This window comes from Neolamprologus multifasciatus, unplaced genomic scaffold, assembly GCF_963576455.1.
Source record: "Neolamprologus multifasciatus unplaced genomic scaffold, fNeoMul1.2 chr13_unloc_2, whole genome shotgun sequence".
Classification (NCBI taxonomy): Eukaryota; Metazoa; Chordata; class Actinopteri; order Cichliformes; family Cichlidae; genus Neolamprologus; species Neolamprologus multifasciatus.
This window is the reverse complement of record NW_028181975.1, coordinates 112,769-140,626: the sequence shown is the minus strand read 5'-3', so window position 1 is coordinate 140,626 and position 27,858 is coordinate 112,769. Positions and strand designations below refer to the sequence as shown.

Here is a 27,858-nt window from a genome sequence, read left to right as displayed (position 1 = left end):
GCGCTCACCCATTATACTTTATGGCATAACGGACGTTGACCTGACACCAACCCAAACCCTTTCCAGATGTTTTCAGAGCATTTTACAAAAGAAACCAAAACAAGTTCAGTTTTGTTTCTAACCAATTCACAGAGCAAACAGACAGATCGTGGCTATTAAAGTCAACAAGAGCAACCCTGAAATTCTGCAACAGGTAAAACTGACCAAAGAACAATTTCAATACGAGACAGATTATCAATCCAAGGAAACTGGATATATAAAACCTAAGCGTTTCAATGACCTCGAACAACTACTGAAGGTTAGGCGAGCACCTGAAAATCAGTGTTGGGTAAGTTACTTTAAAATAGTAACTTAGTTACATTACTAGTTACTTCTATCAAAGTAACTCAGTTACTTCAAGTTACTCGTTACTTTCAAAGTAACTAGTTACTAGGGAAAGTAACTTTGGTCTTACTCAGAATTCTCTTGTTAATGTGTTGCTTCCATAACTTTGCCAGTCTTCTAGCTTGCTTACTTGCCACAAGTGCACTGTGCCACCTACCAATAGAAAGGAAAAGATAATGTGCATATTTCCACGAGAGAAATCCCACACCCGGACCATCATTGACTGCTGCCATGATTCTAGCCTACGTCACAGTGTCATGTGCGCCTTTTACATCCAACACAAAAACTGCAGTCGTGGTGCTTTGATTGTACTCAGAACTCGGAAATTCTGCCTTCTGAATAGGAAGATGTAGGTAACACCAGACTGCAGATGAGCTGCATACAGGGCTGGACTGGGACAAAAAATCGGCTCGGGCATTTTGACTAGAGACTGGCCATAAAGCCTTTGAATAAAAACAAACGCTGTTGTGACAGTGATGTACACTGTTTTGATGGTATATTTGCATCAATCTATGAATCGTTTGTTCGCAAGATTCAGATAATTATTTTTTAAAAGCTAGACATTTTAAATTAGAATAAGAAAGAAAAGTATTTCTTTGTGCCCCCCTCTCCTTGTTAATGCCCTACCTGGCCCCCCTGGCAAAACTTTGCTAGATCCGCACCTGCACAGTTACCAGCTGTCAACTACCTAAAAAAGGATCCTGGGGTTATCTGTCTCTCAGAAACAGTTCATAACTTCAACTCATCCATGTCACCTAAAAGGTAAACCTGTTTCTCCATCACCTGCTCAGCTCTGATGATTCAGTAAGGACATCTCCTGGTTTCATCTTCATGTTTCCCTCTCACCAGATAACCAAACCGATATCATGACCAGCAGCTTTTTTGCAGCTGTGGCTCCAGCAAACATCAGCTGATACTAGAAATTAATATTAAATCAATTCTAACAACAGCTGATCAAGCTTAAACGTGCTGCTGTTGTTTAACACGACATCGGCTGGTTTCCTCTTTCTGGCGCAAAGTGGGCGATAAACAAGCAAGAGAGCCGATCAGCTGATCATTGATCAGTTTTCATGATTGAAGTAGAAACGGAAGAGGGAGGGGGAGAATGAAAGAAGAAGAGGCAGCTGTGCAGCAAACACAGAATAACTCCAGCTTTGTGCCTTTTTCATTGTAGCTGAATTACGGGACAAACTGTTCCTTTTCACCTCAATAAGAAACGCGTAATATTTTCTCTGAATACCAGACGGGACGATTGGCAACTCTAATAACTTATGAACAAAATAAAGTTCAACATCATTAACTTCATAGCACCCACCCAGCTGTATAGAAACTCCGTCATGCTAGCTAGTACGCAGTACGGAAAAAGTCAGCACAACGAAAATAAACTCCACCTAAACTTGGTTTATATCTGACCAAGATAGACTGCAGCTCATAACTTCTTACCTGAAGTTCAGTTCACACTTGGACCGGCGGCTGCCTCGGGTCTCTTTTCCTTCTGCGTCCCCTTCCTTCATCCACCTGCTGCCTCCACCACTTGCTAATGTTACAGAATCTGTGGAAGCTCCGCGATAGCCACCACACGAAGTAACGAGTAACGACCCTATCTAAATCCTAGTAACGACTAACGCGTTCCTGGTTTTGGCATAATAACTAGTTACCGTGCTCGTTACCGCAATAGTAACGTAGTTACTGTAACGCGTTACTTAATAACGCGTTAGTCCCAACACTGCTGAAAATGGTCAACCATTATTTGTTAGTCTAATCAAACAGATGTTGGCCATGTTTCTGAGGTCGGTTTTCTCCTTTTTTATGTTGTTCTTTCAGTCTTTCTCCTGAGATGAGGTATGAAGTGTCTGTGGTGCAGCTGATCTGGTCTGTCTCGAGACAGTCCAGGCTGCACTCACCTGCAACAGGTGGAGACTCACCAGAACATTCAGACCTCACAAATTGTGTCTTTCTCAACTCTTCTATAAAGGGTTTCTCTCAGGAGGGGAAGGCAGTGAGGCCTGGAGGAGGTCCACCCCATCACGAGGGCTGGCTAGGCTTTCGCAGCCTGTGTGAGTGTATGTGTCTGCACGACCGTGTTTATTGTTTTATATATTTCAAAAAGACGCATGTCCTCACATCTGCAGTTTCTTTGGTGGATCTGGTCTCGTCTGTCTTGAGACAGTCCAGGTTGCATCCACCTGTAACAGGTGGAGCCTCACCAGTACATTAGGAACTCTGAATGTGTGTGCAGTGTGCGCAAATGTTTCCATGTTCGGATTTCTTTGGGGGGGTTTATCTCTGGATGTGTGCAGATGTATGTGCATTAATGTGTGCATGCGTGGAGATCTGAGGTTGGCTGCTAGGATGGACCTCTGCGCATAATCACAAGTGTGTGAAAGCATTTCCGTGTTTGGATTTCTTTGGGGCGGTCCATTAATGTAAAGAGGCGGTGAGGCGGCCCGCTCCCGGTTTTCCTGCTTTCTTTCCCACACCTGGAGGGCGTCGCAACCTCCTCATGAGGACTGGCTAGTTTTTGGGAGTGTGTGTATGTGTCTGTACAACTGTGCTTATTGTTTTGTGTATTCCAAACTGATTCGTGTCCTCATCTCTGCAGTGCTGCCGTCTCCTGCATCCCGGCATATTTCTAAGGTACGTTTTCTCCTTTTTTATGTTGTTCTTGTAGTTTTTGCACTCACAGAGGTGTGAAATTGGGGCTATTTAACAGGATTATGACATCACATATATTTAGAATCTTACCACCAATTTGATCCTTTGATCCTTGAATCCATAAATAGGGGTGAGAAGCGATGACTTTTAGTCCATTAATCACAGCATTTATGTTCGCAGAATTGAAACGTTCGCCAGAGAAGTATTTTGAAACATCTGGATCCTTTTCGGAGTAACTGTTTACAGATTCCAACATGTCTCAGAGAAAACAACCCTACAGATTTTTAAGGTAAGTTTTCTTTCTTTTTTCTGTTTTTCTGCGATTCAGAGTATGACAACTGCTTAGTGCGTGTGAGAGTATGTCAACTGCTCAGTGCGTGTCAGAGTATGACAACTGCTCAGTGCGTGTGAGAGTATGACAACTGCTTAGTGCGTGTGAGAGTATGTCAACTGCTCAGTGCGTGTCAGAGTATGTCAACTGCTCAGTGCGTGTGAGAGTATGACTAATACACTTATTATTATTATTACTAATAGATTGTAATACAATCAAGAAAGGAAGCACTTAGGAAAACAAGAACCATCAGTGTCCCCATCGAGGTGATCTTTCTGTGATACGTCCGTAAAATCTAAAGTCTGATTAACTAAAGTTAACATGCATTTTTTAATCAAGTGCTGCAACCCTTGGCAAAGAGGAAAGATTTGCAACAAAGATTTCCGATAGTCAAAATGAGCTACAATGCATAATGCAATGTATCACTGTAATTTTACAGTGATTGTTGGCTGTAGAAGACATCAACAATACAGCAATAATGAGCACTTACTATATTCAGAATTCAAATAAGTGCTTATGTTTCAATTTATTTATCGATTTCAATTTTATTTATATAGCGCAAAATCACAACAAAAGTCGCCTCAAGGCGCTTCATAGATACAGAGAAAAACCCAACAATCATATGACCCCCTATGAGCAAGCACTTTGGCGACAGTGGGAAGGAAAAACTCCCTTTTAACACGAAGAAACCTCCGGAAAAAACAGGCTCAGGGAGGGGCGGCCATCTGCTGCGACCGGTTGGGGTGAGAGAAGGAAGACAGGATAAAGACATGCTGTGGAAGAGAGACAGAGGTTAATAACAGATATGATTCAATGCAGAGAGGTCTGTTAATACATAGTGATTGAGAAAGGTGACTGGAAAGGAAAAACTCAATGCATCATGGGAATCCCCCGGCAGCCTACATCTATTGCAGCATAACTAAGGGAGGATTCAGGGTCACCTGGAACTACTCTAGGAACAACAAGTAGGCCTGCCGAGCGAGAGCGAAGTGCTCTAATAGGGTGATATGGTACTACAAGGTCATTAAGATAAGATGGGGCCTGATTATTTAAGACCTTGTATGTGAGGAGCAGGATTTTGAATTCAATTCTGGATTTAACAGGAAGCCAATGAAGGGAAGCCAAAACAGGAGAAATCTGCTCTCTCTTTCTAGTCCCTGTCAGGACTCTTGCTGCAGCATTTTGGATTAACTGAAGGCTTTTCAGTGAGTTTTTTGGACATCCTGATAATTATGAATTGCAGTAGTCCAGCCTGGAAGTAATAAATGCATGAACTAGTTTTTCAGCGTCACTCTGAGACAGGATATTTCTAATTTTAGAGATGTTGCGCAAATGGAAGAACGCAGTCTTACATATTTGTTTAATATGTGCGTTGAAGGACATATCCTGGTCAAAAATGACTCCAAGATTCCTCACAGTGTTACTGGAGGCCAAGGTAATGCCATCCAGAGTAAGAATCTGGTTAGATACCATATTTCTAAGCTTTTCAGGGCCGAGTACAATGACCTCAGTTTTATCTGAATTAAGAAGCAGAACTTTAGCGGCCATCCAGGTCTTTATGTCTTTAAGACATTCCTGCAGTTTAACTAATTGGTGTGTGTTATCTGGCTTAATGGACAGATAGAGCTGGGTGTCATCTGCATAGCAGTGTAAATGTATGCTATGTCTTCCAATGATGCTGCCTAAAGGGAAGCATGTATAATGTAAACAGAATTGGTCCTAGCACTGAACCCTGTGGAACTCCATAATTAACCTCAGTGTGTGAAGAGGACTCTCCATTTACATGCACAAATTGGAGTCTATTAGATAGATATGATACAAACCACTGCAGTGCAATACCTGTAATACCTACAGCATGTTCTAATCGCTCTAATAGAATATTATGGTCAACAGTATCGAATGCTGCACTAAGGTCAAGAAGGACAAGCACAGAGATGAGTCCACTGTCAGAGGCCATAAGAAGATCATTTGTAACCTTCACTAAAGCTGTTTCTGTGCTGTGACGAACTCTGAAACCTGACTGAAACTCTTCAAATAAACCATTCCTTTCCATTCCATTACTCTTTCAAGGATGTTTGATATGAAAGGAAGGTTGGAGATTGGCCTATAATTAGCTAAGACTGCTGGGTCTAGAGATGCTTTTTGAGTAAAGGTTTAACTACAGCCAGCTTGAAGGCCTGTGGTACATAGCCGATTATTAGAGATAGGTTGATCATATGCAGCCCCTAGACCCTGAGGCCAAGATTATGTTGCTGTTAGGCCGAGACATAATACAAGTGCACAAAGTGTATGAACGAGTGAATGGACCAGTCAATGCTCCATTTGCCCAGAGACTTGCACTTGGGTGGGTTATTGTAGGTGATGTATGCTTAGGAGGAGCCCATAAGCCAGCCATCATAGGCACATGCAGAACGAGTGTTCTAGAGAACGGGCGTCCAAGTCTCCTAACACCCTGTCAGAACAGCTTTCATGTCAAAGAGCAGTCACACAACAAATCCTGGGACACTCGCAGACACCCGCACACACAAAACAACAATATATGTCAAATTACATAAGATAAGATAAGATAACCTTTATTAGTCCCACACGTGGGAAATTTGTGTTGTTACAGCGGTGGATAGTGCAAAGTTACATGGAGAATTAGAAAAACATCTCATTTGTAAAACAATAAACCAAAACCATCCTTCAGCTGCTTTCAATCACATCTCCGAGTCTCTGTGAGCAGACGCAGCTCGTGCTCGTCTTCAGGGTGAAGCTTGACGTGCTAATAAAAGAAAACATGTTTGCAGCTCAATTTCAAAACACTGTGTGGGTTTCTCTGGTTCATTTGTGCAACTGTTTCTTGGTAAATTATACAAGAACAGGGAACATAAAAATGGCTGTTGTCATCCAACATGCCCATAAAAGACTTCATGATATACTGCTGCTGTTCACCTGCTTGTCTTACTCTGCTGGACTTTTCAGAAGTCGACTGTTTCACATATAAAGTCCTGTTTCTTATTATTTTAATGTGCTGAATCCAAACCCGACAATTAAAATATCTGATTAGCTGCTGTCTCCAAGACATTTATTTTTACACTACATGTTGTTTAGATGAGTTTTTCATGTGTGTTTGGTAATATCTGACCTTTCTTCATTATGAAACAATAATCAGAGAAAGGTCAACACAGATTAGTCTTAATATGAAACATTAGAAAGCACAGCAGGGTTATTGCAGCCCCGCCCTCACACTGTGAGCAATGCTGTGACGTTTCTCAGTTACAATAATGTGACATAAATTCTGCCAAGCAGCTTCTGTGTTTGGTAGCGTTGGTGTCACTGTGTCTGTAAACACGGTAACTGGAAACAGGCATGTAGAGTGGCCCAGTGTTAACAATCCATTCAGAAGTTGCCTGGCGTCCACTGAGGTCATCAAAGTCCGTCCACCTTCTTCCACTTATCGGGGTCGTGGGGGGCTGGAGCCTATCACAGCTGTCATAGGGCGAGAGGCGGGGTCAACCCTGGACAGGTCGCCAGCCCGTGGCAGGGCTAACACACAGACAACCATTCACACCAGTCGCCACTAACTGCATGTCTTTAGACTGTGGGAGGAAGCTGGAGAGAACATGCAGACTCCACACAAAGACCCCGGCCTGATGGGGCTAGGGTCCTGAGTTTGATACCCCAAACTGAACGCAGGACAGAGGAAGGGATGGGTGATGTTCATGTGTGCCCAGGTGTATGATGTGGCTCTTTGCGGTGACACAGTAAAAAATGTGGCTGTTTGTCTGTGACTGGTTGGCTGCCCCAGCCCTGGCCCTTCATGTATTTCAGTAATGTCTTTTTCTCCCGTCTCCTCCTCTCGTTTACATGTTTTGCCCTTGTGACCCATTCCTTCTGTCACGTGTGTTTTCCCCCCAGCCATCATGTTCTGTTTGTGCTTAGTTATGTCCATGTCTCATCTCTAGTCCTCTTTTCCCTCTGTATGTATTTACAGTGTACGTGTTCCTCGTCGGTTCGTCATGCTAAGTCTGCGTATCTTATTCCATCATGTGTCATGTATCACTCCAAATCTCACTGACTTTAACTAATAATAACTGTTTTCTGAGTGTTATGTCTAAAAGGTATTGCACAATCGCCTCTAGTAGAGGATCAGGTTTGTTTTCCACTGATAATGGATTTTAACATGACTGACCAATGATTGTGGAGCACGTCCATGTAGGATCTTATAAATACAACGAGCAAACTTAAATGTTTTAAGATGTTCAAAACTTAATATATTATATTTCTGAAGTATGACGGAAGGAAAAAGTTTCATATTTTTAAAAATATCCAATTTCATATGATCAAATTTATGTCAAAAAGTTCATATTTATTCCTCCTATGTCATGTGTGAGTACTGTACTGTAAATGTCATATATATCAGATGATACTGATAACCTAATGCTAATAACTATGCAGAGGTCTCTAGGCCTCGACTTTTATGGAGCATGTGAAGTTTGGGGCAGAGTGGACAAAGAAAAGTTTCTCAGCAGGTTCAACAGGTTGCTACAACACAGGCCGATGAAGTATTGCACTCACTAATCCAAACTGGCAAACATGTAACATACACCCTAAGACTGATCCTGCTTTTTACTCCTTTGCTATGATTTAATTTGACATTATGTAGCCATGGAGACAGTTTGCATAGATTAGAATGTTAGATTCCTGTGATGTCATCAATGCCCGATGTTTTGTTTTAATGTCTTGTGATAGTTCTAAGTGCAGACAAAGTCAGAGGTCAAGCGAGTTTAGTCCAATTTTGATCCAGTTTCTGACATGTGGTCAAAATCTTGGCCGACCTTTACCACACCACGTGCTGTGGCTGTGCGTAAATATCTAGGTGAGTAAAGTCTCCTTTACCTGTTAACTTCAATTTGTTTTGTCTCTCTGTAGAGGACTTTGAAGAAAAATTCGAAGAGCAGGATAAGCTGGGTGAAGGAGGCTTTGGGACTGTCTTCTTTGGAAAATGCAGAGAAGACAATTTCCCAGTATGGCTTCTTATGTGTGCACTTTACAATTCTTCTAACCCACTACAGTGGGTGGCTGTAGGTCAGGTGGCAGAGCAGGACAAAGAAAAGTTTCTGAAAAAGTTTGAATCACAGCAGAGAAGCGAGTCTGGCATTGATATTTTACATCACAACAGAGAAGCGAGTCTGGCATTGATATTTTACATCACAACAGAGAAGCGAGTCTGGCATTGATATTTTACATCACAACAGAGAGAAGCGAGTCTGGCATTGATATTTGACATCACAACAGAGAAGCGAGTTTGGCATTGATATTTGACATCACAGCAGAGAAGCGAGTTTGGCATTGAAATTTGACATCACAACAGAGAAGCGAGTCTGGCATTGAAATTTGACATTACAGCAGAGAAGCGAGTCTGGCATTGATATTTGACATTACAGCAGAGAAGCGAGTCTGGCATTGATATTTGGCATCACAGAAGAGAGACTGGATGTGATGTCAGACCACTCTAAATCGTGTAATTTACAGATATTTAATTCCAAATTCCAACCCAAACTCTCTCTCAAAAGAAAAAGAAAAGTTTCTCAGCAGGTTCAACAGGTTGCTACAACACAGGCCGATGAAGTATTGCACTCACTCATCCAAACTGGCAAACATGTAACATACACCCTAAGACTGATCCTGCTTTTTACTCCTTTGCTATGATTTAATTTGATATTATGTAGCCATGGAGACAGTTTGCATAGATTAGAATGTTAGATTCCTGTGATGTCATCAATGCCCGATGTTTTGTTTTAATGTCTTGTGATAGTTCTAAGTGCAGACAAAGTCAGAGTTCAAGTGAGTTTAGTCCAATTTTGATCCAGTTTCTGACATGTGGTCAAAATCTTGGCCGACCTTTACCACACCACGTGCTGTGGCTGTGCGTAAATATCTAGGTGAGTAAAGTCTCCTTTACCTGTTAAAGCTTGAGTAGCAGACTCCAGGGAGTAGCAGCCCAAGACAAGGTATTCTACTAATTTGACAAAACTGAAGACAAAAAAAATTATTATTATTATTTTTTTTTTTTGACAAAACTGAAGACAACAAACGACACAAGAAGGAAGCACACATATCTACGGAAAAAGAAACGAACACCAGACAATTGGTAGCTTGTTGCACCAAAACTGAAAAATAAGCCACTAGGCCAAGGCTCTTCCAGCAGCCACCAGGCCCAGGCTCCTGTATTCAGAGCCATCATATTGCAGCATGCCACACGCTCCCCAGGAAAGACAGTAAAACAAAGCCATCAATTATTCTTCGGTTTGTGAGTCGCAAAACAAAGATTGAGTTACTGAAACAGGGTAAGAAGCTTAAAGGGACTGGTGTGTATTTAAATGAACATTTAACGAAAAAGACTGCTGAAATTGCAAGACAGCCACGCAGCCTGAGAAAACAAAATAAGATACAAGCGACATGGACGAGGAACTGCAAAGTAATGATAAGACTAAATGGCAATCCCGAAGAAGCGAAAGTTGTGATGATAAGAGAACTCAAAGACTTAGAGCAATATAAATAATCAGGAATCTGCTCTGGAATCTATTGGAAAAGTGACGATTGGATAATGAACAATGGGTATGGAAAGTGTTTCTGGCCTTACGGCTCAAAAAACAACAACAAAAACAAAAACACATAAATGACAAGTTTGGACACAGATTATAGGTTTCCATTCAGAGATATTGAAGAGGAAGAATTTGATTATGAAAAGGACTGTCAAGGTGGTTATTTTGCCACACACGCTGAGAAAACGAACTTCAAAACGTTTAACTATGCAGAGCACAACATGCATGACCCTGAAAGTAACATTGACCCAGATACCCACTTCTACAATAACACCAATAATACTTGTGAGTACTATACGGATGACCAATTCAATATCAATATTAAAATGGCAAATGCATTGTCGGTCATACATTTCAATAGTAGAAGCCTGTATAAAAAAAATTCTAAAATTACAGAATGTTTAAGTAAGTTAAAAAAGTTTAATATAATTGCAATATCAGAAACATGGCTCGATAATGAGAAAATTAGTGAAATGGGACTGGAAGGATACGAATTATTTACAATGAACAGGGTGAATAAAAAAGGAGGCGGTGTTGCCTTATATGTAGATAAAGTTTTGAAATGTAGTCTGATTGAATGTATGTCAAGCACCATAGATAACGTATTGGAATGTGTCACTATTGAAATCCATGTTGAAAAAGCTAACAATATAATTATAAGTTGCATCTATAGGACACCGGGTTCATGCCTTGAGACATTCAATGAAAAACTTGCTGCTATGTTTAGCAACCTAAATGATAAAAAAGTGCAAATAATTTGTGGTGATTTTAATATAGATTTGCTAAACCCAAATGGACATCAGAAAACAACAGATTTCATAAATACAATGTATAGTAACTCCCTTTTCCCTGTAATTATAAAACCAAGTAGAATAACAATTGATACAGCTACATTGATAGATAATATATTCACAAATAAAATTGACCATGAAATAGTAGGTGGACTTCTTATAACTGATATAAGCGATCATCTTCCTGTTTTTGCAATTTTTCAAAATTATTTTGGGATTAAAACTAAACAAAAGAATCAAATATTTGATATGATACGACTTAGAACAACAAGAGCCATTGCTGCCCTCCAGGTGGACTTAAAGGAACACAATTGGAATGAGGTTTTTGCAAATGAAGATTCAAATAGTGCATATGATGCATTCTTATCAACTGTAATTTCACTATATGAAAAACATTGTCCTTTAATGAAAATCACTAGAAAGCATCACAGATCAAATAAGCCATGGATCACAAAGGGGATAGAAGATGCATGTAAAAAGAAAAATAATCTATATAAGAGATTCATAAAACAGAGGACAAAAGATGCTGAAATAAAGTACAAGTTATATAAAAATAGATTAGTAAATATTATAAGAACAAGTAAGAAAGAATATTACCACAAATTATTGGAGCAAAGTAGAAGTAACACACAAGAAACATGGAGGATATTAAATAGTATAATCAAAAAGGGCTCAAAAAATAAGAATTATCCAGATTATTTTAAAAAAGATAAAGATATTGTGCTTGATAAAACTAAAGACATTGCAAATGAATTTAATGATTTCTTTGTAAATGTTGGCTTTAATTTAGCAAAAGAAATTCCAGAGTCAAGAAATAATAACGACCTAAACAAACAGGTCGTTATTATTACAAACATGTCCTCCATGTTTATTGGTGCTGTAACTCATAGAGAAATAATTAACATTGTGAAGACATTTAAAAATAAAAAGTCCACTGACTGTTTTGGTATTGACATGATATTAGTTAAAAGTATTATAGAATATATAGTGCAACCTTTCGCATACATTTGTAATCTGTCCTTTCAAACTGGTGTATTTCCCTCACAAATGAAAATAGCAAAAGTTATTCCAATCCATAAAAACGGAGAGAGAAGTCAGTTTACCAATTATAGGCCAATATCACTGCTCCCACAGTTCTCAAAAATTTTAGAAAAGTTATTTGTTAATAGACTTGATAAATATATTGAGAAGCATAATCTCCTAAGTGATAACCAATATGGCTTTAGAGTGAAAAGGTCCACTTCGATGGCAGTGATGGAACTTGTAGAAGGGATATCTAATGCTATAGATAATAAGGAATATACTGTTGGTGTTTTTATAGACTTAAAAAAGGCGTTTGATACGATTGATCATTCTATATTAATGAATAAACTAGAGAGATATGGCATAAGAGGGTTAGCATACAAGTGGATGAAAAGTTACCTGGATGACAGATATCAATATGTCGAATTCAATAATGTAAAATCTAAGCAGTTGAAGGTAACTTGTGGTGTTCCTCAGGGCTCTGTGCTGGGCCCTAAATTATTTATATTATACATAAATGACATATGTAGCATTTCCAAACTGTTAAAATGTGTATTGTTTGCTGATGATACCACTCTGTATTGCTCAGGTAAAAACCTAGAACAGCTTCTGACTACAGCGGAAAAGGAGTTAAATATATTAAAAAACTGGTTTGATGTAAATAAGTTATCATTAAATATAAAGAAAACAAAATTGATTATTTTTGGCACTAGACAAATGAAAAATGTATCTAAAATCAGGGTTAATGGAATTGAAATTGAAAGAGTGTACGGAAATAAATTTCTTGGAGTGATAATTGATGATAAGCTGAGTTGGAAGTCTCATATAAACCATGTGAAAACAAAAATGTCAAAAACCATTGCTATTCTCTATAAAACAAAGCATGTCCTGAACAAAAAATCATTATACACACTCTATTGTACTCTGTTGCTTCCATATATGACTTACTGTCTGGAGATATGGGGTAATGCATATAAAACGAACACTCTTCCTATTTTCAAGTTGCAAAAAAGAGCTATAAGAATTATAAACCAATCAAACTATATAGAACCAACTAACATTTTGTTTATTAATCTGAATACCCTGAAATTTTATGATTTAGTTGAATATAAAATGGCACAGATAATGTATAAAGCACAAAATAACTTGGTTTGCCCCAGTACTCAGAAGCTGTTCAAAGTCAGAGAGAGTCAATATGACTTAAGGGGAACAGATTTCTTTAAAAAAAAACAAGATAAGGACAAATATAAAGCAGAGATGTGTTTCTGTTAGAGGAGTTAACCTGTGGAATAGTTATGACAGTGATTTAAAAAGGTGTAGTTCATTTTCCTTGTTTAAAAATATGTTTAAAAATAGAGTATTAGAAAAATATATATATCAAGAATGAAAAGAGCAAAAAAAAACAAAAACAAAAAACAAAAAAACCTCTTGATTCTTTTGCTTTGATGTAGTTACTTACTAAGGTGGAAAGTTTTTTTTTTTTTTTTTTTCTTGTTTGTTTGTTTGTTTTGTTTTTGCTTTGTTTGCCTTCTCTCACCCCAACCGGTTGCAGCAGATGGCCGCCCCTCCCTGAGCCTGGTTCTGCCGGAGGTTTCTTCCTGTTAAAAGGGAGTTTTTCCTTCCCACTGTCGCCAAAGTGCTTGCTCGTAGGGGGTCATATGATTGTTGGGCTTTTCTCTGTATCTATGAAGCGCCTTGAGGCGACATTTGTTGTGATTTTGCGCTATATAAATGAAATTGAATTGAATTGAATTTTATTATTTGCTTCGAGCCCTGTGTACAGGAGCTGCATGCTAAAAGATCTTTTGTTAAAAGGGTTGGCGTAATAAGCAAATGCTTCAGCCAATACCTTTTGATTAGCCTTGTCTCATGCTTTCTTGCTTTGTGGTAAATCTTTGTTCTGTCTTCACTGAGATATTTGAATGCTAATCAATAAACATATCAATCAATCAATCAAATTCATCTTCATTTGGAAAGTCAGCTTTCCTACATACATTTAATCACAACTCCTGTGTTTGTTTTGTCTCTCTGTAGAGGACTTTGAAGAAAAATACGAGGAGCAGGATAAGCTGATATTATCTCTGTTTGCATCCCTGCAACTTCAAACACTCCAGGGATTCAGTTGAAATCCAAATCCTCTCAAGTTATAATTCAAATAAAACAAAATAAAATAAAATGGAAACTCTTGGAAGTTGTAATCCTGCAGGAAATCGACAGAAATCCAAACCCTCTTGAATTTATAATTCAAAAAAGAGCAGAGGAAAAAGCCAAAAAATACAAAACCCAAGTGTAAGTGTGCAGTTCAGACAGCAGCTGATCTCTGGGCTCTAGAGTCTGACCAATTTGGTCACATTTGCGGCCAAATTTCTCACTGGTGCGACTAATAAAATCCTAGATCGCACCAGCGACCAGCCGTTCAGTACATTAAAAAAAAGTCTCCGCAACTCTGAAAGTGTCCGTGTGGTCAACAACTGACACACACATTATGCCCCTATCGTGGTCTAAACCAATCAGAGATAGTCAGGGGCGGGACCTCTCTGAATGGCCGTGGTCCAGATATTCCCGTAGTCCTTCGTGTGTGCGTTTGAAAGTGCAGGTGGATAGAGAGAGGCGAGTAGCTTGAATGAAGCGATATTGATTCATTAAATCCTGAATCGACTTTTAAATATAAATGTATTTTGCCAGAAACGCCAGAATCTCAGGTTAAGGCTCACAAAACGATTTCAACAACCACCAACCAGTAAATGAGAGCAGGTACACGGACTCCACACAAAGACGTAAACACAGACCCGAAGCATCACAATCAGCTTTCTCTTCCTCGGCTTTCTTACCCGACGGCCCGTACACGGACACGCCATCGGGTGAGAAAGCCGACCAGCTCACTGACCGCGTCGGCGGTTTCCGTCTTTTTTGCGCTCGATTCTGAGCTGCAGGTTTTATCTCTCTCTAACCAAAATTCACTGAAGCAGCAGCAAAAGAAGATCCAAACTACGCTCCACATTTGATAAATCTCGTCATTAATCCCCTCTGACTTTTGCTGTTTTGCTTCCACCGCCTGCACAGCTCTCTCTCTCTCAGTGTACTTCAAGAACAGTTTCCCATCTCAAATCTCTGTTTCCTGCATTATTCATTCGCTTTATTATGCACAAGTCATATACAGTGCTGTTGGTCGCTGTTTTTCCCACCAGAAAATGACCTTGAAAAGAATCATTTCTGCTGTTTTATAACGAAGAAATTGAAACTTTTTAAAATGATGCCAAATTGCAAAACTTTTGCTGTGTCTGTAATCAAACCTCTGTAACTTTGCTCTGCTTCACTTCAGCAGCATCAGGTAATGGTCAGATGTTGATTCATGTTTTCTTCACTTTTTGTTCTACTGCAGAATATTTTAAAGTGTATCTGCTACAGAAAACAGGGCAGGAAAATCTCCTTCATGTTTTTCTGTTGTATCCTCAGTTACTTTGACACAAAGGCCTCTGCTGTGATGCTCACACCTCTGATGAAGTCTCACATGTGTCAGCGCTGATAAATCATCAGAATTATAATATTTCTGACTGTCTGAGGCAAAATTAAATTGAATGGAATCAGGACCTCGTGAATCGAATGGATTACAGAAATCAGTGATGATACCCAGCCGTAGTGAGCAGCCTAGGCCCGACAGAAGTGGATGTAGCTGTGGGTAAAAAGGTGGAAAGAACTACTGATAACTTTTTTTTTTTTTTTTTTTTTTTTTTGCCTGTCCCATTTGGTTCTTTAGCCGTCAGAATTGTTGTCTGAAGACCAACAAGGATACCCAATGGATTTATTTTGCCAAATGGATCATCATGGCATTGCCGTATTGGTCCATTTGATCGACCTTTGTTTTTATTATTTATTTTATTTTCAGTTGTTACAGACGGGACAGGACATGAGTGAGGGATAGGAAAGGGAGAAAGAAAGAGGAAGGAAAAGAAAAACAGAAGGGGAGAGGGACAGTGAGAAAAGGGGGGAAGAAAAAATATCTCCGGGATCACCTGTTGAGAGAAAAAGAATAGAAAACAAACAAAAAAAAACAAAACAATGCAACATACTATACACAACACCATCGCATTAATCTAGCTAAGTGTAAACAGCAGTAAATACTAAATATTGAATGTTGTTGTGCAGCACGCAGGACAGACAGCGCACAATGTGCTTTGAAGTAGCAGCCAAGAAAGGTGTGATTTAAGTCTACGAATAGTGAACACCCATGTGCACACCTGTGTGGATCGGCGCGCTTGTATTCAAATGGTTTCCCCATGTAATGGTCTGCTAGAGGATGTAGAGAGCCATAGCCCCGTCCCCCAGGGCATGAAGCAGGCATGGAGGAGATCCAGGCCCAGACATCCAGAGGCCCCAGAGTGCAAGAGCCCAAGGAGGACCACCGGAGGGGCATCCGTGCCACCTTCATGGGAAGGGCTGAGGATCCCCAGATGAGGGGTCACCCAGTAGCCACCGGGCAGAAGCTAGAGGGGGCTGCACCGGCGTGCCCGCCGGCTCCGCCGGCAGCCAGCTGTGCCAGAGTGAACCGAGCCGCAGGCACAGAGGCCGGAGGCCCGAGGGCCCCCCGCGCCCCGGAAGAGGCCTGACCGAGCAGCAGGCGCCAGGCCCCGCCAAGTAGTCACCGGGAGTGAGCTGGTACATACCTGAGCGCCCAGCCCCGGACACCAAGAACCACCAACGCACCGACCTCTGAGGGCATCAGTCACCGGCAGGGAGTGTGGTGAGGGGAGATAGGCCTCCACACTTTGGAGGGCCTTGGAGTTCCCAGAGAGGTGGAGTCTAAGACCCCGACCTGACATATAGACACAGACAAACAGGCACACACAGACACAGACATGCATTCCCACCCTCATGCACACATATACAAACACTCAGCACTCACCCAACGTAGGAATAAACGTAAATGGACATGTACACACAATCACACTCCCCAAACATACTCTATACCCTGGGTCCAGGTATCCTCACCCCCAGAGATGGAAACGGCACCCAGACCCAAGAGATGTTACCCTTCCCTCCGGGGTGGAGGCAAGCAGACCGCCCCAGGCTCCGCAGCAGCAGGGAGGCCAGTCGGACAGCCAGCATCTCTTCCCAGCCCCCCCCGCCCCGATGGCTAGCAGAGAACAGGGGTGTGATAAGACCCCATACCTCCCTCCTCCCGCTCAAGTGTAGTGTTGCTGCGTGTTGCTCTAAAGTGTATTTAAAATAAGGGAGAGCGTGGTGGTGCTGCCAGAGAGCAGCAGGTGTTAGCACGGCCCCTCCCGAGAACCCTCAATGTCTACATTGGATTTAAAATTGAGAGGTGGGCACCGGCGCCAGAGGCAGGTTTGAATACACAGACCGTCTACTGGACGCCGTTAACGTGCCCACCCTCAAGGCCCTATATATATATATATATGTGTGTGTTATGAGAGTGTAAGTAATGTGGATGTCTAAGTTTTGAGATAAAATTGAGGCACAGGTGGCCAGAAGAGGACAGAAGGGGGGGGGGGGGAATGTCTCCCCTGCACCCTGGTGACACACCCGCACCCCAAAGCCCTACCTGTGTGGGTGGGTGTGGTGGAGCGGGAAGAGGGAGGCAGCCGGGGATGGGGAGGAAAAGAAGGGGGGGAGGGTGTCCCCTCCCTAGGGCCAGCTCCCCCGCTGACCCCAATATGCACCCCCGTCCCCTGGTATCCACCAAGGCAAGGGAGCCCAGGCCTACGGCCGCAGAGCCCAGGCCTACGGCCGCAGCACCGCCAGGCCCCACAGGACCCGGGGCAGCCCACTCTACCCCACCGCAGAGGAAACTGTACCCACCCCAACATTCAATCATCTCCCAGACTACACAAGACACAGACACCCAGGTTAAGTTTATTCTCCACCTCTCCTATGTCTCCCCCACCTGCAGAGTGGACTCCTGCAAAGATGGAACACCCTCCCTGCCAGTTCAAGAGCCCCCCGGTTAGGCCGATGCACAAGAGGCCCCCTGCGCCAGGGCTGAGCCCCCGTGCACCCACCCGCCCACAACCTCGGCGACACACCGACGAGGACCGAAGCCCCCAAGGCCCAGCCAGAGCCCCAGCACGGAGGCGAAGCACCCCCGAACCCCAAACCCCCACGCCCGCCCCGGATCCACTCAGGGGCAGCCAGGCCACCAGGCCAGTAACCTACGTCCGCCAGCACAGACCATCCTCCAGCCCCGCTGCACGCGGCCACGAGGAGAACAACCTCTGAGAGTGACCAGAGCCACTAACCAGGTTATGAACACAACCCCCGGGTTAAGCCCTCCAGGGATAACGTCTCTAGGGGTCCTCCAGGTGCCCTAAGCCCATCCCAACCTCCACATCAACCACAATAGCCAAGGCGGGACCAAACCACGACCCCCACCCCCGCTAGGTGATGGAGCCGATCAAAGGAGCCCAGAGGGATTGATCTAATGTGGTGGCAGAGGCTATATCGAGACTAATGTGATCTATTAGATAGTTTCTGTATTGGCTAGAATTAAGATTATTTTTATTTTTCCAGTTCATGAGGACCGTTTTCTTGGCGATGCATAGGGCAATAAAAACCATGTGGACTGTATTAATTTCTGTAGTGACATCATCCAAATTTCCCAACAAGCATACTAAAGGGGAGGTTGGAATTTTACATTTCAGACACTTTGATAAGTCCTCACATATCTCGTGCCAAAACTTCTGCACTGGTGGACAGAACCAAAGAGCGTGGATGTAACTGTCTGGTGGTATTGCCTTGACAGTGTGAGCAGTTGTTGGCGGATGTAAAGCCCATCTTAACATTCGATGACCTGTATAATGCACTCTATGCAGTATTTTGTATTGTATTAATTGCAGATTGGGATTTTTAATCAATTTAAAGGTTTTTAAGCAAATCTGAGACCAGACGTTTTGGTCTAAGCTGACTGATAAATCTGCTTCCCACTTTGCAATAGGAAGGGATATTGATTCATTTATTTTAGAAAGTGTTCTGTATATTTTAGATAATAGTTTGGGGGATTTAAGAGTAAGAAATTGAACAACACTTGGTGGTGTTTGTAATTCAACTTGACTGAGGTTAAATTTCTTTTTTACTATGGATTTAATTTGTTGATATTCTAAAAATCTTTTCTTGTTGATCCCATATTGTGTAACTAGTCTGTCAAATGGAATAAATTCTGTTCCCTCTAATATATGTTCTAAGTATTTAATTCCTTTACAACTCCATTCTGGGAAATTAATCATATTTTTGTTTTGTAATATGTCAGGGTTATTCCAGATAGGTGTACGTTTGCATGGGATTAATGAAGACTCCGTTATTTTTAGAAACTCCCACCATGCTGTCAGAGAAAAGCTGATGTTGATGCTTTTAAAGCATTCATGTCTTTTGATGTTTGAGCTAATAAATGGTAGGTCTGAAATCTCTAGATCATTGCATAGTGCCTGTTCAACATCTAGCCAGGGCTCATCTAAGAGGGTACATTTTAACCATTCTGAGATGAACTGAAGCCTGTTGGCTAAGAAGTATTGGTGAAAATTAGGCAGATCTAGTCCTCCTCTATCCTTGGTTCTTTGTAGCGTTTTTAAGCTGATGCGCGGGGGTTTATCTTTCCAAAGGAATTTAGAAATATGTGAATCCAGAGATCTGAACCAATCTTGTGATGGTTTGTTAGGGATCATTAAAAATAAGTAATTTAATTTTGGCAAGATCATCATTTTTATAGTGGCGACCCTTCCCATGAGTGATATGGGTAGAGATTTCCATCTAGTCAGATCGCCTTCTACTTTCTTTAGAAGTGGGATGTGGTTTAATTTAATTAAGTCTGAAAGCTTAGGAGAAACAATAATACCTAAATATTTAATATTTCCAGATTGTAGTGGGGCAGAAGATGAATTGTGGAAGGAGCAGTTAATGGGAAGAACTGTAGATTTTGGCCAGTTAATTGAATAATCTGAAACTCTTGAAAACCAGTTTATTAGAGTAATTACCTCAGAGAGGTTGATTTGTGAGTTTTGCAGAAAAAGCAACACATCATCCGCATAGAGACTGATTTTATGTTCTACGTTATTACATTTTATGCCCTTAATTGTTGTAGCCTGTCTAAATGCTGCTGCTAGAGGTTCGATAAAAATTGCAAAAAGTGAAGGGGAGAGTGGGCATCCCTGTCTGGTGCCCCTCAGGAGACAAAAGCTGGAGGATGTCTGGTCATTTGTTCTGATACGAGCTGTTGGGGAATTGTATAATATTCTTATCCAATTCATGAAAGAGTTTCCAAAACCAAATTTGTGTAAAGTTGCAAATAAAAATTTCCAGTTAACTCTGTCAAATGCTTTTTCTGCATCTACAGTGGGGCAAAAAAGTATTTAGTCAGCCACCGATTGTGCAAGTTCCCCCACTTAAAATGATGACAGAGGTCAGTAATTTGCACCAGAGGTACACTTCAACTGTGAGAGACAGAATGTGAAAAAAAAATCCATGAATTCACATGGTAGGATTTGTAAAGAATTTATTCGTAAATCAGGGTGGAAAATAAGTATTTGGTCAATAACAAAAATACAACTCAATACTTTGTAACATAACCTTTGTTGGCAATAACAGAGGTCAAACGTTTACTATAGGTCTTTACCAGGTTTGCACACACAGTAGCTGGTATTTTGGCCCATTCCTCCATGCAGATCTTCTCAAGAGCAGTGATGTTTTGGGGCTGTCGCCGAGCAACACGGACTTTCAACTCCCGCCACAGATTTTCTATGGGGTTGAGGTCTGGAGACTGGCTAGGCCACTCCAGGACTTTCAAATGCTTCTTACGGAGCCACTCCTTTGTTGCCCGGGCGGTGTGTTTTGGATCATTGTCATGTTGGAAGACCCAGCCTCGTTTCATCTTCAAAGTTCTCACTGATGGAAGGAGGTTTTGGCTCAAAATCTCACGATACTTGGCCCCATTCATTCTGTCCTTAACACGGATCAGTCGTCCTGTCCCCTTGGCAGAAAAACAGCCCCATAGCATGATGTTTCCACCCCCATGCTTCACAGTAGGTATGGTGTTCTTGGGATGCAACTCAGTATTCTTCTTCCTCCAAACACGACGAGTTGAGTTTATACCAAAAAGTTCTACTTTGGTTTCATCTGACCACATGACATTCTCCCAATCCTCTGCTGTATCATCCATGTGCTCTCTGGCAAACTTCAGACGGGCCTGGACATGCACTGGCTTCAGCAGCGGAACACGTCTGGCACTGCGGGATTTGATTCCCTGCCGTTGTAGTGTGTTACTGATGGTGACCTTTGTTACTTTGGTCCCAGCTCTCTGCAGGTCATTCACCAGGTCCCCCCGTGTGGTTCTGGGATCTTTGCTCACCGTTCTCATGATCATTTTGACCCCACGGGATAAGATCTTGCGTGGAGCCCCAGATCGAGGGAGATTATCAGTGGTCTTGTATGTCTTCCATTTTCTGATGATTGCTCCCACAGTTGATTTTTTCACACCAAGCTGCTTGCCTATTGTAGATTCACTCTTCCCAGTCTGGTGCAGGTCTACAATTCTTTTCCTGGTGTCCTTCGAAAGCTCTTTGGTCTTGGCCATGGCGGAGTTTGGAGTCTGACTGGTTGAGGCTGTGGACAGGTGGTTTTTTATATACAGATGATGAGGTCAAACAGGTGCCATTCATACAGGTACGAGTTGGGGGACAGAAAAGCTTCTTACAGAAGACGTTACAGGTCTGTGAGAGCCAGGGATTTTCCTTGTTTGAGGTGACCAAATACTTATTTTCCACCCTGATTTACGAATAAATTCTTTACAAATCTACAATGTTGATTCATGGATTTTTTTTTCACATTCTGTCTCTCACAGTGAAGTGTACCTCTGGTGCAATTACTGACATCTCTGTCATCATTTTAAGTGGGGGAACTTGCACAATCGGTGGCTGACTAAATACTTTTTTTCCCCACTGTAGAGATAATATTATGGTTTCAATGTTTTTATTGTATGAGTAGTCTATTAAATTAAGTAATCTACGAGTGTTTGTTGAGGAGTGCCGACCTTTTATGAAACCAGTTTGGTCAGGATGAATTAAGAGGGGGGTTATTTTCTCTAATCTCTTTGAGACTTAACTTTTTTGTTAAGGCCTGATCCTTCTGAAATTCATAGCCAGCTCTGACACGCAGCCATCAATCTCTGGGCGCTGAAAAAGCAGCAGTGTATCCAGAAAACACATATATGCTGCGATAAATGCCCAAGTGTCCCTCTAACACTGCCTTTCAGTGGCAAACAGGTCATCAGAGGACACAGGATGACATCATACTGTATTGCCTATATGACATCATACTGTATGCCTTATATGACATCAATATGAATGCATATACGATATCAAGCTGTCTCATTCATGGACTTCAAGGTGGGACAGCTGTGGCAGTGGGGAGGTGGAAGCTGGGCTGGGAAAAATACTGTGAAGAGACCAGGGCATTGGTTTCAGGTGAAGGGACAGGTGGGGGGCAAGGCCCAGATGAGGTCGAGTGCCGGGGAGGCAGGCAGGTGAGTTTCAGGCTAGTTGGCAATGCTGTACCAGCAGCTGGTGGCCCAGGTCCAGAAAAGCGGGGATGACTGAGGCGAGAACCCCACTCCAGGAGCCGACTCTGAAGACAGGAAAAAGCAGGTAAGTTTTCACACAGGATCTGGACTGAGCAATAAAACATCACTGACTAACCTGATACTCAAGGCCATGACTGATTGAGTGCGCAGATCTTATATGCTGCTGGAATAATTGCCACAGGTGCTCAGCCAGGGAGGAGCAACCGATCTCCACCCAAAGGAAGAGGACCGCTGTTGGAAACCTACAGGTACGCACCCAGACCATGACAACATCAATCTGTATGCAGACATGACATCAAGCTGTCTCGATCCAGGACTTCAAGCTGAGGGCATACATGAGATCAGGCTGTATGACACAAATGACATCAACCTGTAAGACTTATAAGACATGAAGCTTGTCAGGGTTATATTGTTGATTGTCATTTATGCTTAAAAATATCTACTCATATATGCTTAGAGTTTTATAGTCAATGTCATGTTGATAGAGGGTTGATCCTTAGGAGTCTGCAGAGACTTTGTGTGCATTCCAGAGTGTTCTGGCATTCACACCCACATCCTGGGAGCATGGGAGAGGTCGTACCTGCTCTTATTGTTTTGTGGTAGGATGAACGTATCTATATCTGTTTTAGTCTAAGTGCCTTTTGTTTAGATGAACTGCTGGACTTCCAGACCAGCAGGTTTAGGGAAGTCTTTATGGGGTCACACTCTGACCACACACACACACACACACACACACACACACACACACACTTACACAACGCACAGGACATGGACCGATCCGATATTAGGTATCGGTATCGGTCCGATACTGACCCAAATTACTGGATCGGATATCGGCGAGAAATAAAAAAATGTAATCCGATCCATTAAATATCAAAAAAGCACCTCACAAAACTTGCTACGCGGCGTAACTCGGCTCATAACCGTAGCACATAGCAGCAGTGTGCATCACGTGATAGAGCGGCTTTGTGTATTTGTAGCCTAGCTAGCAAACCAGCATTTCATCTATGAGGAAGTTTTCCCAGAGAGAAGTAAAGCAAGTGTGTAAGTTCATCTCTGAATGTCTGTAAAGCGTTCCCACGTTAAGCTTAACAACCATACCTGGAGCGACTGCCTCTCTCTCTCTCTCTCTCCTGCAGCTTCAATCGTGAAACAGCTTAATGATCAGCTGATCGGCTTTTCTGTCGCGAGTCCGTCTCTCTTCTTAGTTTTTGGCCCACTTCTCACCAGAAAGAGGAAACCAGCGGCTGAACAACAGCAGCACGTTTAAGCTTGATAGGCTGTTGTTAGAATTTATTTAATATTACTTTCTACACCAGGATCTTTTTCTACGTAGCTGACGGCTGGTAATTGTGCAGGGGCGGATCTAGCAAAGATTAGCCAGGGGGGCCGATAGGGCATGAACAGGGAAAAGGGGGCACAAAGACATACTTTTCTTTCTTATTCTCATTTAAAATGTCTAGTTTTTAATAAATAATTATCTGACTCTTACACCCAAAGTTTTAATCTTGTGTAAAATATATAGAAGTCCATTACTGTATATAGTAACTGTTAAGTCTAATATACCCTAGTAAGCTATAGTACTTTTTCCTTTGGGAAGATACCATCTGTGCAGTCTGCAATTCTGTTGAAGAAAGATGTTGAATCTATTTAATTATTCTTGAAAAATAATTTATTTTTGTGCATTTCCATCCCTGCATCAAATTAAATTTGATTACATCGATTAAGCATCATGAGCTGGAGGGTGGTTCCCTATTTTTTTTTTTTTTTGCTGGGAGTTTGCAACCCTATTAGTTAGGTTGCTTAAAATTTCTTCTAAGTACTCTTTAAAATACCAGAATAGGGAGGATGGAGCAGGTTTAACTTTATTAGATTGATCAGTGTTGCTGAACTATGACATATTTTGGACGCAGTGTATTTTTTACATACAGGTATAACAGAATAGCTTTAGTGTTGTTATTTATTTAAACTTGAGTATAAACTTATACAAAATGCAGCAAGATATTAAAAAAACGTTTTGTTGATTAAAAAACACACTATATCGGATTCATATCGGTATCGGCAGATATCCAAATTTATGATATCGGTATCGGTATCGGACATAAAAAAGTGGTATCGTGTCATCTCTAGTATGTATACGTCATATGTTAATGAACCTATGTATATTCATGTAACCTCAATAAACATTGACATCAACCTGTATGCCTTTATATGACATCATACCGTATGCATCGATGACATCAATCTGTAAGACTTAGATGACATCAAGCTCTTTGCCATGAATGACATCATACTGTATGCCTATATGACATCATACTGTAGCCTGGGAAATGGTTAGCCACACAGGACACAATTACTGGGTTCTTAATGTGCAGTTTTATTGTCAATGCCGACTGAATAAACAAAAAAATGTCCTTTGACCTTTACTTTTGTCAAACAGCGGCCATATAGACTTGTACTGAACATCGACAGCACGAGAGGTAACGTGGCAAAGTAACAGAATAACCGACTAAACAAAGATGCGCCAATACAATACGAGGAATAAAGGAAATGAAATACAAAACACAAAAATACGGCAGTGACCTCTGTGTGCAGAACAAAATACAAAGAGCTAAATCACACAAGGCTCCTTTAAAAACTGTGGAAGTGTTACATACATTTTTATAAACACTTACATTCCACAGAAATCTCAGCTCACTCGGATACTGGAGCACACAGACGATCTCGCAACTTATCCCTTGCATGGAGAAAATGGCCGCTCCACGCTGCACATACAGGTCCTTTGCATCATACATTTCAGAAATACATCATCTTGTTAAAATACTGACGTCTTGCCACTGCACTACAATTATACCAATATGTTTCAATGAGTTATGTGCGTATTTAACAATTCCTTACCAACAATTTAACTCCTTCACAGCATTTCCGTTCCACATCCACAACAAGAAGAAAAGTCCCGAAATGCAGTTCTTGTTACGTCTTATTTTGGAAAACTAAAAAAAGTTTAAAAAAAGTCACACACCCCCCCGTGACCACAATATGCAACTACACAAACCTATAAAATTAACAGCTTCAAGTGCACGCAACATGCAGATAGCCAAAGAAATAGCACAAGCAATAACATTAAATTACCCAATAACATTCTTACCATACATGGAAACAAAGAAACAACATTTTAAGACCACTTTTTGAACCTTAAATGGACATTTAGTTAACTGAAATGGAAAATATTATTATTAATTTACCACTCAGCTAACTGTATGCCTATATGACATCATACTGAATGCCTATATGACATCATACTGAATGATGCCATATATACTGAAATGCGATTCTCCGTGTCAGAGATCCGTTGAGAATTTAATTCCAGTTGTGCTGATATATTTTTTAGTGATAATGAGAGCTCATCGAATTTATTCTCCATCATAGTAGATATTTTGTCCACGACTGTCTTTGATATTTCCGCAGCGAGCGTCGGCGTCCACAGGTGTACTTGGCGTGGTAGCTGTGGTCGTCGACATACCCTCTTTCGCTTGTGACTCTTCAGGAGATTTGTTGGATGCAGATTTTGCAGCTCTTGTAGGAGGCATTTTAACAGACTCTTGTTTAAAGTTTTTATCCCTCAAGGTTGTGCAGAACGTATCGATAATAAAGCAAGATATGCTCAGTGGCGGCGGGAGCTCAGTGTTAACCATTCCTCGCCGTCAGTCCCCTGACCATGGTCGGGAGACGCGAGGGGAGATGCTTTCTCCAGGGCCAAAGTTTGTCCTCCTTCGGGGTTAACTCCCTTCACTTTTGTGGAGTAGTGAGGCAGACAGAAATCAGCCGGGACACCGGAGAGTACTGAAGAGATGAGGCTTTAATAACAGTACTGCACACTTTGAAAACACACTGCATAGGCTGTAGCCCGTTAGAACGCTGCTCCCGGTCGCCCTCTCTACCCAGGACACACTCTCTCTCTCTCTTTTTTTCTCTTCCGCTCCCCGCGTTTCCTTCACACGCATGCTCACACACACATCACATACACTTCTTACTGCACCCAGCCAAAAATTACATGGCGACCGGGAATAACTAACTTATCCTAGCATCTAGGAAGGCACAAATACAAATGGATAAGTGCATGTAGATAACCCCGTAGGTCCTTCAGATACTTTACTCCCCCTTTTTTTTTTCAAATGTAAACACTGGAACAATGAAAAATATAGCTCTCTTAAACCATTGTAGCTAACAGTGTAGGAGGCTGAAACGATTTAAACTTGAACTGAATCTTCAGTCCTACTTGGAACTGTCCATGGTAGGTAAACCAAGCTAAGTGATCCACACTCCATACCGGTCTGGAGCACTGCGCCGACGAGTTGGTCGCTGAAACTGCTGGCCCAGGTGGTCTGGCTCACCCACCACACCCCCCACCATTCTCATGGTCTACATGGGAAGGGGACGATGGGATAACCACAACTGGAGCGGGATCAGCTGCAACTGAGACACATGGCTGAGAGGAGCTGGGGCCATTGCCAGTTGCAGTAGAGAACAGACTGTGCAGACCCAGATCACGGTCTGCTGGGTCATCCTCTAAAGCTGGTGGTGGGACCTCTGTAGGGGACCACTGATGAGCTTGATCAAGGACCCAGGTATTGTCCAGGGGCTCGCAGCAGCGATAATGCTGTAGCTGGTTGTGGTGGACAACTTTCACTTTAGACCTTGGGTTCTTCTGGATCCGATAAACTAGGTCATCCAATTGCACCAGGACAAAGAATGGTCCTTCATACGATGGGAGGAACTTTCTAACCTTGTTCTTGATGTGACACGTTCCTTTGATGAGATACCACACAGGATCTCCAGTCTTATACTGTGTGTGGCAACAGTTCTTGTCATATTGCCTTTTTGCGCACATGACTGACTCACACAGGGCTTCCCTGATGATGAGGTGGGCCAGCTCCAGCCGCTCACGCATTTGCTGCACATACTCTGGAGCTGAGGGTTGGTTGTCTGGATCAGAGGTAGACCTGTGACAAGGTCCACTGGCTCACTCAGTTCTCGGCCAAACATCATGAAGTTTGGGGTGAAACCTGTAGCACTGTGTTTGGTCGCCCTGTAGGCCATAACAGCGTATGGGATCATCAGGTCCCAGTCCCAATGGCAACGCTCTGCTGTGGAGGCCAGGATCTTCTGGAGAGTGGCATTGAAACGTTCAACCTGGCCATCTGACTGGGGTCGGAATGGCGTTGTATGAGTCTTGTCTATGCCAAACAAACTGCACACCCCTGGAACACATCAGATTCAAAATTGCGTCCTTGGTCACTGTGCAGTGCTTGAGGTATCCTGTAGCGGCACACCCACTCAGATGCAACGACCTTGGCAATGGTTGCAGCCCGTTCATCTGGGATAGGAAAGGCTTCAGTCCACTTTGTAAAGTAGTCTTGTATCACAAGCACATATCGGTTTTTGTGCTCCGTCTCATTCAGTGGTCCCATAATGTCCAGCGCAACGTGCTCCATTGGG

At 42.0% G+C, this 27,858-nt stretch overlaps 1 long non-coding RNA gene across 1 annotated transcript in view; it reads right to left on the bottom strand.

Annotated features, from left to right (window-relative positions):
- The window catches only part of LOC146490419 (uncharacterized), a 185,047-nt gene extending 162,813 nt beyond the window's left edge, over nucleotides 1-22,234 (bottom strand). Inside the window, exon 1 of the long non-coding RNA XR_014872761.1 lies at nucleotides 22,097-22,234. This is a non-coding gene — a long non-coding RNA (uncharacterized LOC146490419). The remainder of the gene's footprint in view (nucleotides 1-22,096) is intronic.
- Nucleotides 22,235-27,858: the final 5,624 nt, after the last annotated feature.